The sequence below is a fragment of the Aulostomus chinensis genome, chromosome 12, assembly GCF_037954235.1.
Source record: "Aulostomus chinensis isolate RoL2024-O1b breed Wild chromosome 12, RoL_Achi_v1.0, whole genome shotgun sequence".
NCBI lineage: Eukaryota > Metazoa > Chordata > Actinopteri > Syngnathiformes > Aulostomidae > Aulostomus > Aulostomus chinensis.
Window position 1 is genome coordinate 23,396,572 of NC_141331.1, and position 11,830 is coordinate 23,408,401.

Sequence of the window (11,830 nt, forward strand, 5' to 3'; positions counted from 1 at the left end):
GAGAGTGCAGAATAATTAGAGACAAACATGAACAGAGAAGGCTTGTTATCCATTCGTACTGACAATTGCTGCTGCTCTCAGAAAAAAGCTAAATTAGTACAATTGGAGCCTTAATGCTGGGATGTTGATAATGATTGTTACACAACTGTTAAATCCCAAATTCTTCTCCCCACGTTCATCACTTAAACTGAGGTACACGTGACCATTTTTCAGTGTTTTATTGAAAATGTAACACGATAACAGCATTTATTATGAAAGGGATTATCTGGTCCTATGTCCAAGCACATCAATCGATCTGTAGAATAACAGGGGCAATAATATACTGTAACCAATTCTGTCATTGTTGCCTTTTCTGCTCTTTTTCTTCTTGGCCTTTCTGCCTTGCACCATGCTTTCTTCATGCAGTATCCAATCATGACAGCAGCTTTAGCTTTTAGTATCTCTATGCAACTTATATAGCCTTTAGAACGCACTGCTTCCACATGTACAGGCACTGTCCTCTGTTTGTCCCATCAGTATTGGTTCCATAAGAAATAAGACAGAAATTCTTGTCAGGAATGTGTGCTGATTGGCAGCTGAAATGGATTCACTGAGTGTTAAAAAATTATTCCAATTAGTTTTTGGGTTTTTTTTAGATTATGATATATAAATCAGAATTTTTTTTCTGTAAATATACATCTACGTACAGTGAATCACAATATCCTTCAAACCAAATATTGATCCTTTGATCAAAATCATTGTGGAATATTAATGCTGCCTTCATTCATTGTTTCAAGCAGTTTTTGTTCCACCGTCTCTTCTTGCTGCAGTTTCTCAACACCAACTTCCCCCTTTTGGTTCAGGATGTTTCAGTGCGATCGAGCGAACCAGCTCACATTTCCTCCACTTGTTAGGAAACTAATGCATGGTTGCAGGGGGTTGTTGCACAATGCATAAACAAACTCAAGAATGACATGCACAGTGTTGGCGAATATTCTGACGTACATGTAATCCTAAATCTGATGTACTGAGTTGTAAACAGCAGGTCTGTTTCAGTGTTCTTGAACAGACTTCTTGTACGAGAGGTGGAAACGTCTTCAAGAAATCTGAAATAGTCCATTTGCCTAAGAGAGCAATTGTGAGACGCAGAACTCATTTTTGGTCAGAAATGAAAGGCTTCAGCTTTGCTGCACAAACAAGTTGTGGAAAAGAATTAAGGACTGGAGGGCTTATGTTATTGTGAAGATAGGGAATGGAGAGGTGGACATGCCATACATTGAAAGAATATGGATAAAAAAAATAGCTGCTGCTTCTTGTATTCCTGTCTTAGAAACTGGAGGTTTAGTATGGATAGGTTTGTTTTTTTGTTTTGTTTTTTTGTCATTTCAGTGTTAAAAGCGTTGCTATTTCCCCTGTTTCTTAAAATTTCAGCCATAAAGACATGTTTACTTTGAAGGATATTTATGTGTGTGTGTGCTCTAATAATCTTGTTCTACTGGGTTTATTTGAATATATGTTGGTTTTTTGGAAAGGCAGAGCTCAGATTGACTGTTATTCATGTTTATGCAGCACGTAGAGCGCTGTAGGCTGAGAGTAACTCGTGTTTAAAATATGGGAAGAAAACTGAAGTGTCAAAACATTTTTGTTATTGTTTTTTTATTATTATTATTATTATTTTCATGTTTGTATTTGAGTCCTGTGAGGAAAGTTGATCAAATGTTTTTGTTGCTGACTGATTGTGCCTGCTGCGTAAAAACCCACCAGTTTGTGAAACGCTTGAGTTCAGTATTTTAAGTGTTTTGAGTTCAGTGTGATAATTTGCTTTCTTTTTAATATCATCTCGTTTTTGTTAAGTGATAAGAGTCTTTATTTATGTATTTATTTAGTTGGTCACATATAACAGACTGAAACCCAAAACTCCAGCGTGCATCGTTACATCTGTAAGCGTTTACTAGCCACGTTCTTGTCTACTCACAAATACACCCTTAAGTCACACATGAATGCAGACATAAAAGGATTAAGGTTTTAAATAAAGATTTCTTGAGTTTATTCTCAGAATGCAAATAAAAAAAAATCACAGGTGGCCCTCATCCATACTGATGAAACATCATATAGACCCAAAAATTTGAGGCCCAGGCCAACATTCTTGATCAGATTTCGGTTGTTGAATATTCTGGTAATTACTTTATGAACCAATTCATTATTAAAAAAAAAAAAAAAGGGAAGAGTTTTTAAAGGGTAAAAATCCCAATTCTGTGGGGTTGTTTCAAAAATGTCAACTTCGGCAATGATTTTTTGTGATTAGATGAAGATGTTTTCAGAAGGGGTTGGGGTACCTCTTCAGTATTTAGTTCTTGAACGCTTTGAACATGGAGATGTTAAGCCAAAACATGATTGTCCATCTGCAGCAGTATATTCATGGTTGATGGAGAGAAACAAATTTCTCTTTCATGTGCATGAAAAACCTCTGCGTGTTTGAATATTTGCTTGTTTTTGCCAAATCTGTTCATTCGTACCTTTTGAAATGTGTTTCTGTTCAACTGGTTTGATTGGATCACTCCTGTACTTTCTCTTTGTTGCACTGCAGCTGTGTTCCAGGTGATGTTAAAGCTCTGCACTTGGTAAAAGTATCATGAGTATTGAGAACTCTTTTCCGATGAACTGTTCACAACTTGTCGAAGGAGTGAGTGTGCAACTGCAGAACTTTATGTTGCAGGTACATCGAGATCATCGCAGTTATGTTTTACTTAAGAGAGGTGGATAGTATTTAAACAGAGTAACTGGAAACTCTTGTTTTGCACTTTAAGTTGTGTTTTTTAATCATTGTTTTGTTCTATCACAGCCCAACTCTTATGCAAGTACAGGAAGTTAATTGGATTTAATTAGCTCCTTTCTCCTGTCTGGGTTTGTCCTTCGCTAGCCACCGATGCCAATAAACACAAACTTCTTACTGGTGAAAGTGTTTGAATCTTTCTGAGGGTTTAGGTGTTAAGTCTGCATTATTTAAAGCATTTTATATGTTTTTTTTTTTATTATTTAAATCATTGTGAATCTAATTACACACAACATATCAAATAATTATGAAAGAGATATTTGGACACAAGAAGTCCCCATCTTTACAGCAGTGCTGTGCCAGGATGCCAGTCTGACTTCTTCAGTTGTGACACTGATATCCTGGCTTCACTTGTCTTCATTAGATTTAGTGAACTATTATTTCTTATTAAATTCAATCCAAATTTCCAACAAAACTGCACCAAATGAGAACAAAATGAAAAAAGGTGAATAACAGGTCAAACTAGTGTAACCAATCTGATGAATCAATAATCATGCATAAGCAGTATAAACAGGTAGGCTGGTAAAATTAAACATTCAGAATGAACAGGAATCAAAAATACCACTATTTCACTTCATAGGTAACCTGTATTGTCATAAAACCCAGTCAAGCTCTTTGTCAGTATGGGATTGATGGATCTCTGCCGCAGTCATCTGCCCTGTTGTCACTTCTAATTTGTCTGAATGCAGCACAAATCTAGTTTCTCTCACTGACCTCTGCTTATGTTGTCAGACAACAGATCGAGCGAGAAACAATGTCCCTATCAACCCACAAACTCAGCCAACATTCATCCCCATGATTTTTCACAAATGAGTCTTTTACTAAATCAACATCAGTCCAGTTGACTTACAACTCCTCTGGTGTTGAATGAACATGTAAAGGAACTGAAGGTTGCAGTCTCAATTTTACTGTCCAACGGCCCAACCTGCCTCAAAAATACTTAAACCCTCATCCAAAGTGAAGTATTTGCACACTTCACTTTTTTAAACTGGTGGATGAAGACTGAAATGATTAAAAAAAAAATCTGATTTTTACTCTGAGGGATGGGGTTGGATTTCTAAAAATGTTTAAACCTTTTTTTCTCCATGAAAATGACTTCTGATGATTCAACTCCTCTGAAGATAATGATGACATCACATTAATTGGGTTTCAGTTTTTCAGAGAAGTTACTTTGATCTGATAGGATGCTCTGATTTCATTGACTAGCTGAAGATCCAGCATCCATCGCACATGTACCAGTGCAGTACTGATACTGTAAACAAAACTGGATAGCAGAGGCAGACAAAGTATTAAACCCAGCAGCCTTCAGGCAAGAGGCGGGTTCACCCTGGACAGGTCACCAGTCCATGGCAGGGCCAACACATAGAGACAGACAACCATTCACACTCACCACCACATCAATTTGCCTCGTCCCCTCTTGATGTCTTTGGACTGTGGGAGGAAGCTGGAGTACCAGAGAGAACCCACACAGGAACAGGGAGAACCTTACAAAAGTTTCCTTGTCACAAAATTGACTGAAGTGACAATTTGAAACTCTGCCAAAACAGGTGTTTTGTTTTTGTTTTTAAGGGAAATTACTTGTGAAAACCCTCCTGAGCCCTATTTGAAAACGTGCCGAAATGCTGCTGTCTTCACCCGCATCTATTGCTCGTCAGCAAGATTCAAAAACAGTTTTGCTGAGACATGCTAGGGGGTAGACCATGAGCAAAGTTCAGCTCACGACATCTTCAGGCAGATCTAGACCCATATTCACCCTACAGTTTATCTTACCACTAAGAGTTTTCAATGACCTAAAACTTCAGAGCAAAGAGTTTCCTCTTAAAGCCTATCTATTCAAAAACCCGTGGAGGGAAACTTGGGAGAAATCTTGAACTAAGAGAATCTATATGACACTGTGGCTGGAAAATTGTGTGACTGGACAGTAACGTTTTTTCCCCTCTTGCACAACTTGTGGTTGAAAGGAAGATTATGAAGGAACAATTGGAACTGGAATAACATTTTTTAAAGCTTAGTACCACTGAATACCTCTAAAATGTTCACGTGATCGATTTTCTTCACTATCTAATTTTTACTGATTTACAAGCTGTTTTTAGAAGTCCTATTACTAACACTTTGTGAAATGCTTAGATGAGCAATTTGGCATCATAGAATTAGTACTGACACACTCTATTATGTAGACTACCAGTCAAACATTTGGATACACCTTCTCATTTAATGGTTTCTCTTTATTTTCATGACTATTTACATTGTAGATTCTCACTGATGGCATCAAAACTACAGATAAACACATATGGAATTATGTAGTAAACAAAATAGTGTGAAATAACTCAAAAGGTGTTTTATATTTTAGATTCTTAAAAATAGCCACTCTGCTTTGATGACTGTTTTGCACACTCATACAAAGAAATATAGAGAAAAAACATTGAATGAGAAGGTCTTTCCAAACTTTTGACTGGTAGTGTACATATACATACATACATACATATATACATACATACATACATACATACATACATGCATGCATACATGCATACATATATCCATACATACATACATACATACATACATAGATACATACATACATATATCCATACATACATACATACATACATACATACATACATACATATATGCATACATACATACATACATGCATACATACATACATACATACATGCATACATACATACATACATGCATACATACATGCATATATCCATACATACATCCATACATACATCCATATATCCATACATCTATACATACATACATACATACATACATACATACATCTATACATACATCTATACATACATACATACATACATATACAGCTGTTGTCAAAAGTTGCCACTAAATGGCTCCTGAGGTGAAGGGTCAACAAAGGGATCACTGTTCACTGACATGACAAAAGCCAGAATGTCAGGTATCGGCTGGTTGTCAGGTTATGAGCTGAAGAGAACGCCGGAGCCGGATGAAGGTGCACGTCAACCTGCATGGGTGAATACACATGTTGTGTGGGAGCTCACTCGTTTGCCTGCGATGGATGTCGAGCAGCAACAAATTGAAGCTGAGTGTCGACCGCGCTTAATTGTCATCGCCAATTAGTGCATTATAGGACGGCCACAATGAATCAACTGTAGCGAGCAGAACAGAGTCCTTTGTGCTTCTCCAGTGGCCCGTGGGGCCAGTCAAGACTCATTTTGGGCCCGAATGACGACAGAGCAGAAATGCCAACGAAAATGAAAACAAAAGACAGTTTAAGGAGAAAAAAAGAGGATGAGGAAAAGAGGAGGGGCCTCTGCTCTCCCAACATGTAGGGGGTGTGTATAGTGTTAACACACACACACACACACACACACACACACACACACACACACACACACACACACGACATTTCGTGAGCTGGTACACAAAAGCTGGCAGGGCCCCAGTGTTCCCAGTGACCTGCTTGTACAGAGGCTTGTAGGAGCTTTCAGCAGGTTCAAGCTGTGCAGGATGTGTGTTCGTTGCAGTGTTAAAGCCAGCCAGATTCACTGTCAGCACCTACAACAACAAAACCATATAAAACTGCACAAAAATCTTTGTTTACAAGTCCTGGTGTATCTACATCTTTTTATTCAGCTGTATGCTCACGAGTAAGTTGGTTCGCCTGAATTTGCCAGCTGGTTGTGCTCTGGAAGAGTCAGTCATTTTGTCCTTGGCTCAAAGCAAAGTGTTTATGGACTACTGGTCATAAGGTCATTCTGATGCAATTCTAAACAAATGTGTTTGGACTCTATTGCTGTTGCTAGCTGTCAGTCATCATTAGCTTCATGCTAAATATAGATGGCTGGCTCTTTCTACATTCTAGTCACAAAGAAGCAACATCTTTTTCAATCAAGACACCTATTTGTCAATACTTGTAAGTCAAAATAATATCAGTTTACCAAGATCTGCTCCACAAATTATGCAGAAAATAGGAACACCAAAACAAAACGTATTAACGAAACAAACTTGAAACACATCCAAAACAAATGGCATAATGGATACGCATGTATATTGAATATAAACTACATTATCTCACTTATCTCTGCTATTGTGAAATGTTGTGTCCTTTTCGTGTTGAACATGCCAGTTAGGTCAAAACTGACTGGACTGGACTGGTGTTTTCATGCATATTACACAACAAGAATTTGGCAAACACAGACTGAGGGTCATCACCCTGCACGGCAGCTCAAGTGCAACACAACTGACAAAAGCAGATTTCGTGTTTGTTAACTGTGACAGATCACCTTGCTGAAGCCAAGTTCAGGTCTCTGCATGTTGATTTCAATGCTGCTCTGACATGACAGTGTCTTGTTGGGAGTGAGAAAAATCTCTGTGTAATATTAGAGTTTATTTGGGAAAAAAATATCCTGTCATAATGCCGCATTTATACTGTTAGTAAGTAAACAGCCTGGAGTTGTTCTGACCAAGCGACGTTCGAGACAGAACAAGGAAGGAAGCATCTTGACAATAAACTACAAGATCAAGTCAAATGTTTGATCAGGAGATTGACCATCGAGCAACAAATGTGGACTACAAAACAAACACTTTGAAGATCAAATTCAGCTCATTAGATGCAGATGACAATTAATTTAATGTCCAATCTGAACCCACTTCAACATCTGTTCAAAGAGCCGGAGTCCTGCCTTTCTTCATCTCACTGATGGGACCAGCAATAGCACACTGTTGCTGCTCTCAATTGTGTACTCAATCACAGATTTTGGATGATGATACATTTAATTTCATTAAAAAAAAAAAAAAACCTTCTTGATACTTTAATCTGTTTCTTAGGAAATATCCTGTCAAATGCATCTTGGTGTCCTGTGGACCTACAATTCTAATTTCTCAGTGATTTAGATTTTATGTTAACGGATCAGAGCTGCTTTTCAATGTACTTCTCAACAGCAACAAGCAAAATTTACATGAAAAATCATAGAAAGTCTCCATCTGGGCACAAGAACCCAAATGATGCAGGTCACGTCTCCTTGTCACTTAAGTCTTAGTCAATCAGTCTTGGCACCTAGGAAAATCACCACAAGCAACTACGTGTGTAAGCGTTTGTGTGTGTGCACGCACGCATGTGTGTGTGTGTGTGTGTGTGTGTGTGTGTGCACAAGAGGTCGATGCCATCCAGTCATGAATTCCTCCCTGTTTGCTTGTACTTATCAAGGTAACCTGAGTGAAGGTAAATGAGGATGGAGAAAGACTTGTCTCAGCTGATAGGGTGAGCACACAAACGCACACACCCTTCAAGCCCTTTGTCCCTTAGAGTGCGGTGCGACCTTTGAGCAATGTGGGATATAGCAGATCTGTGTTAGAGAGAGAGAGAGAGAGAGAGAGACTGATGTTTTTGTGCTCCTCTGATGTTGGGTCCTGCTATTATTTTGATTCAGATGCATTTTAATATTCACTGACTGCTGGCAGTGTTTGCTCTACACCTTTCCACACTGTCATTGCCTACATTTGTTGGATTGATCACAACTACCCTGATAAAATCTACCTCCTAATCCAGGAAGTCATAAATACAACTAGCTGATGCATTCAGGTGCTGTTAGTGAAAGATGATCACAACATGGATTCTAGGAGGAAATGTGGTTTTAGACAGTCACAGAAACACAGTGCATACAACTGGATCAGAGAGCATCGCAGAGGAGAGCAAATACTGAATACATTGCTTGGAGGATTTTGTCTTCCCTACAATCAAAAAATATCAACTAAAATGAGTAACAGTGTTCATCATACAGAGTTGCTCCTGGATGGAGTGGAAAAACATGCCCCTGAATCACTATAAGAGGGCCACAACAGAATTCGAATACATTAAACTTGGGAAACAAGTACAAAAGAGTATCCAAAGATAAAAAAAGTCACAATTGCTGCGTTTGTTTCTGACACACATGGACAGCATGATCCTCATTTCCCCCTGTGTCCACGTGAAAGTATCCTTGAGCAAGATACCGACCCCCTTATTGCTGCTGATGGCCCTGCGACGGACTGGTGACCCATCCAGGGTGAACCCTGCCTCTTTCCCAAAGTCAGCTGAGATAGGCTCCACAACAAGCCTGTGAAATACTGCGAGGATATAGTCAGCTCAGATGAGACCAACACTGAACTCTTTGGATGCCATAATACACACCATGTTTGGAGGTCAAATGGCACTGCACATTACCCCCAAAAAACGCCACAGCAATTGTGAAGTTTCGAGGTGGGAATTCATGGCGTGGGTTTGCTTTTCAGCATACAGCACTGGCAAACTTCATTTAACTGAAGGAATGATGAATGAAAAAAATGTACCAAGACTTTCTTGATAAAAATCTGCTGCCATCTATCAGGATGATGAAGATGAAATGAGGGTGGACATTTCAGCAGAACAATGATCCCAAACACACAGCCAAGGAAACTCTCACTTGGTTTCAGAGAAAGAAAAATGAAGCTGCTAGAACGGCCCCGCCAGTCACCTGACTTGAATCCAATGGAAAATCTATGGAAAGAACTAAGGATCAGAGTTCATAGAAGAGACCAATGGAACATTTAAGATTTGAAGACTGTTTGTGTGGAAGAATGGGCCAAAATCACACCTGAGCAATGCATGCAACTAGTTTCTTCTCTCCTTGAAGCTGTTATGACCAACGAAAGCTTTTGTACAAAGTATTAAATAAATCCAAGTTGTCTAGTCGAGGCAAGTTAATTTATTGTCATTATACAAAAAGTACAACGCGATTATGTCATTCAACAGTGCATACACAGAAAATGCGTGCCATCAGTGAATAAAAAAAATCGAAACTCTGGCATCCCACATCTAAATAGTGCCATTGAAAAATAAATAAATATATGTAGACATATGAAAATAAAGTATTATAGTGTAGTTCAAGACTTCACATCCATCCATCCATCATCACCTTCCGCTTATTCCTTACTAGTAAGGGTCCCGGGGGGGGGCTGGAGCCTATCCCAGCATCTATGGGCGAGAGGCGGGGTTCACCCTGGACAGGTCTCCAGTCCATCACAGGGCCAACATAGAGAGACAGACAACCATTCACACTCACAGTCACACCTACGGTCAATTTAGAGTACCAATCAGCCTCGTCCCCTCTTGATGTCTTTGGACTGTGGGAGGAAGCCGGAGTATCAGAGAGAACCCACGCAGGAACGGGGAGAACATGGAGACTCCACACAGAAAGACCCCGCGCCCGAGCCGGGACTCGAACCCGGAACCTTCTTGCTGTGAGGCCACAGTGCTGACCACTGCACCACCGTGCGGCCCTCACTTCAAATCATAATCATAAATAAAGATGTTCAATACTTTTGCACTGAGTCATTCCATTTCATTACACAAAATTTATGGACATCTAAGGTTTGATTTCTGTGCATGTGTGGGTTGCATGGTTTGTTATCGATGTCAGGTTACATTTTCATGTCAATATTTAAAAACATATTTACTGAGAAAAATGGTGATGTGTTCAATACTTATTTCCTACAATTCTACAATTTCATTTGGCAGACACTTTTGTCCAAAGAGACATACAACATTTTACAATATTTTGCCCACTGTACATGTATGCACTGACACCAGCACATCCTGACTTGATGTATTTTCCTGTTATGTCCTTTTTTGGGACTCTTCAGGATCACATAATATGTCCCATACTGCCTCAGCAAATTGTTTTAGTGATTGTATCAAAATGTATCTTTGCGTACACTTGGTGTTGTATTTAATGCTGTCCATTTGAGATCTGATCATTCAAAATGCATGTCAAAAGCAAACATAAAATGGATGGTCTTTAGTGTCTTAGTGATTCTTAAGCCTGATTTATGCTTCTGCGTCGTACCTACGCCGTACCTACGCCGTACCTACGCCGTACCTACGCTGTCAACGCAGACCCCTACGCCTTTGTGTGACGTGCACCTACAGAAAAATCCTGACTACGCGTCGCATCGACGCGTAGTGACGTGAACGTCAACGGACTGTGATTGGTCCGCTCACACGACGTTTCCGGTTCAGCACAACAACACCGCTATTTTTTAAGTTTCTGTGGTGAGAGCAACACGCAAAAATAAAAATGGACCAAGCCGAAGAAAGAGTTATCGAGGAGGTTCGCAAGTATGACCACCTTTACAACTTCCATTGTTGTCTCTGTCTCTGACCCATGTGCTATGACCGGAAGAAAACTAAGGAATTCGACAAGAGTCCCCCAAAACCATACGAAGATAAAGCCACACCCCTCTAGTGGCTTGGCGGTGAATTACAGAGCAAGGCGTTCCCTCGACGCAGAACTATAAATGCACAATGACGACGTAGGGGCTACGGCGTAGGTACGGTGTCGCCACGACGCAGAAGCATAAATCAGGCTTTACTGTTCCATTTCTTACTGCAGCTCTTTAATTTTGGTGATGAGTTCATCTGTATCAGTAGTACAATCAATATACATGGGGTTGTCTTAATCTCTAAACTAGATTGCTAGCTGTCAAAGTGTCACAAAAAATGGAAAAACAATATATAATATACAACATAATCAAAAGAACTTGGTTGCTATCTTTAAATTTAAAAAAACCCAAATAATAAGCCATATGGAGTTAAATCAATCATTTCAGTGATGCAGTGATCCTGATGAGTTTTTTCCACAATGTACAACTTAAAAATGATTTATTATGTCATTCCACTTTGTTTTGATTTTCCTAACGAGCTTCCACAGTGCACTAATTAGCCTTTCTCCAAACACAACCATCTGACTTTCCTTTAAATTTCTTACCCTAATGAAAATAAATGAGTCATTTCTCATCTTTCACTCTAAGTCCTACCTAATTGGAAGGTTTCAGTAAAAGTCACTACGCATTTTACACACTCGTTCATTAAAAAATTCCATCTTTGCGACCGAATCCCGACCGCCAGTCGTTTTCAACCCCAATATTCGGTTGTCGGTCTTTAAGTCGGGCTTCTGCGCGTCAATGTAGTGACTTTGACATGTCCGACAGCCCCTAAACGCAGCAGCGCCT

The 11,830-nt window shown here is 39.4% G+C and overlaps 1 protein-coding gene across 2 annotated transcripts in view; it reads left to right on the top strand.

Annotated features, from left to right (window-relative positions):
- Positions 1-2,930, top strand: part of plekhm3 (pleckstrin homology domain containing M3) — a 49,597-nt gene extending 46,667 nt beyond the window's left edge. For both annotated transcript variants that reach the window (XM_086220829.1, XM_086220830.1), the window contains exon 8: positions 1-2,930. This exon is cut by the window's left edge and continues 1,422 nt beyond it. The gene's annotated coding sequence lies outside the window, so the exon portion shown is untranslated.
- The last annotated feature ends 8,900 nt before the right edge of the window (positions 2,931-11,830 follow it).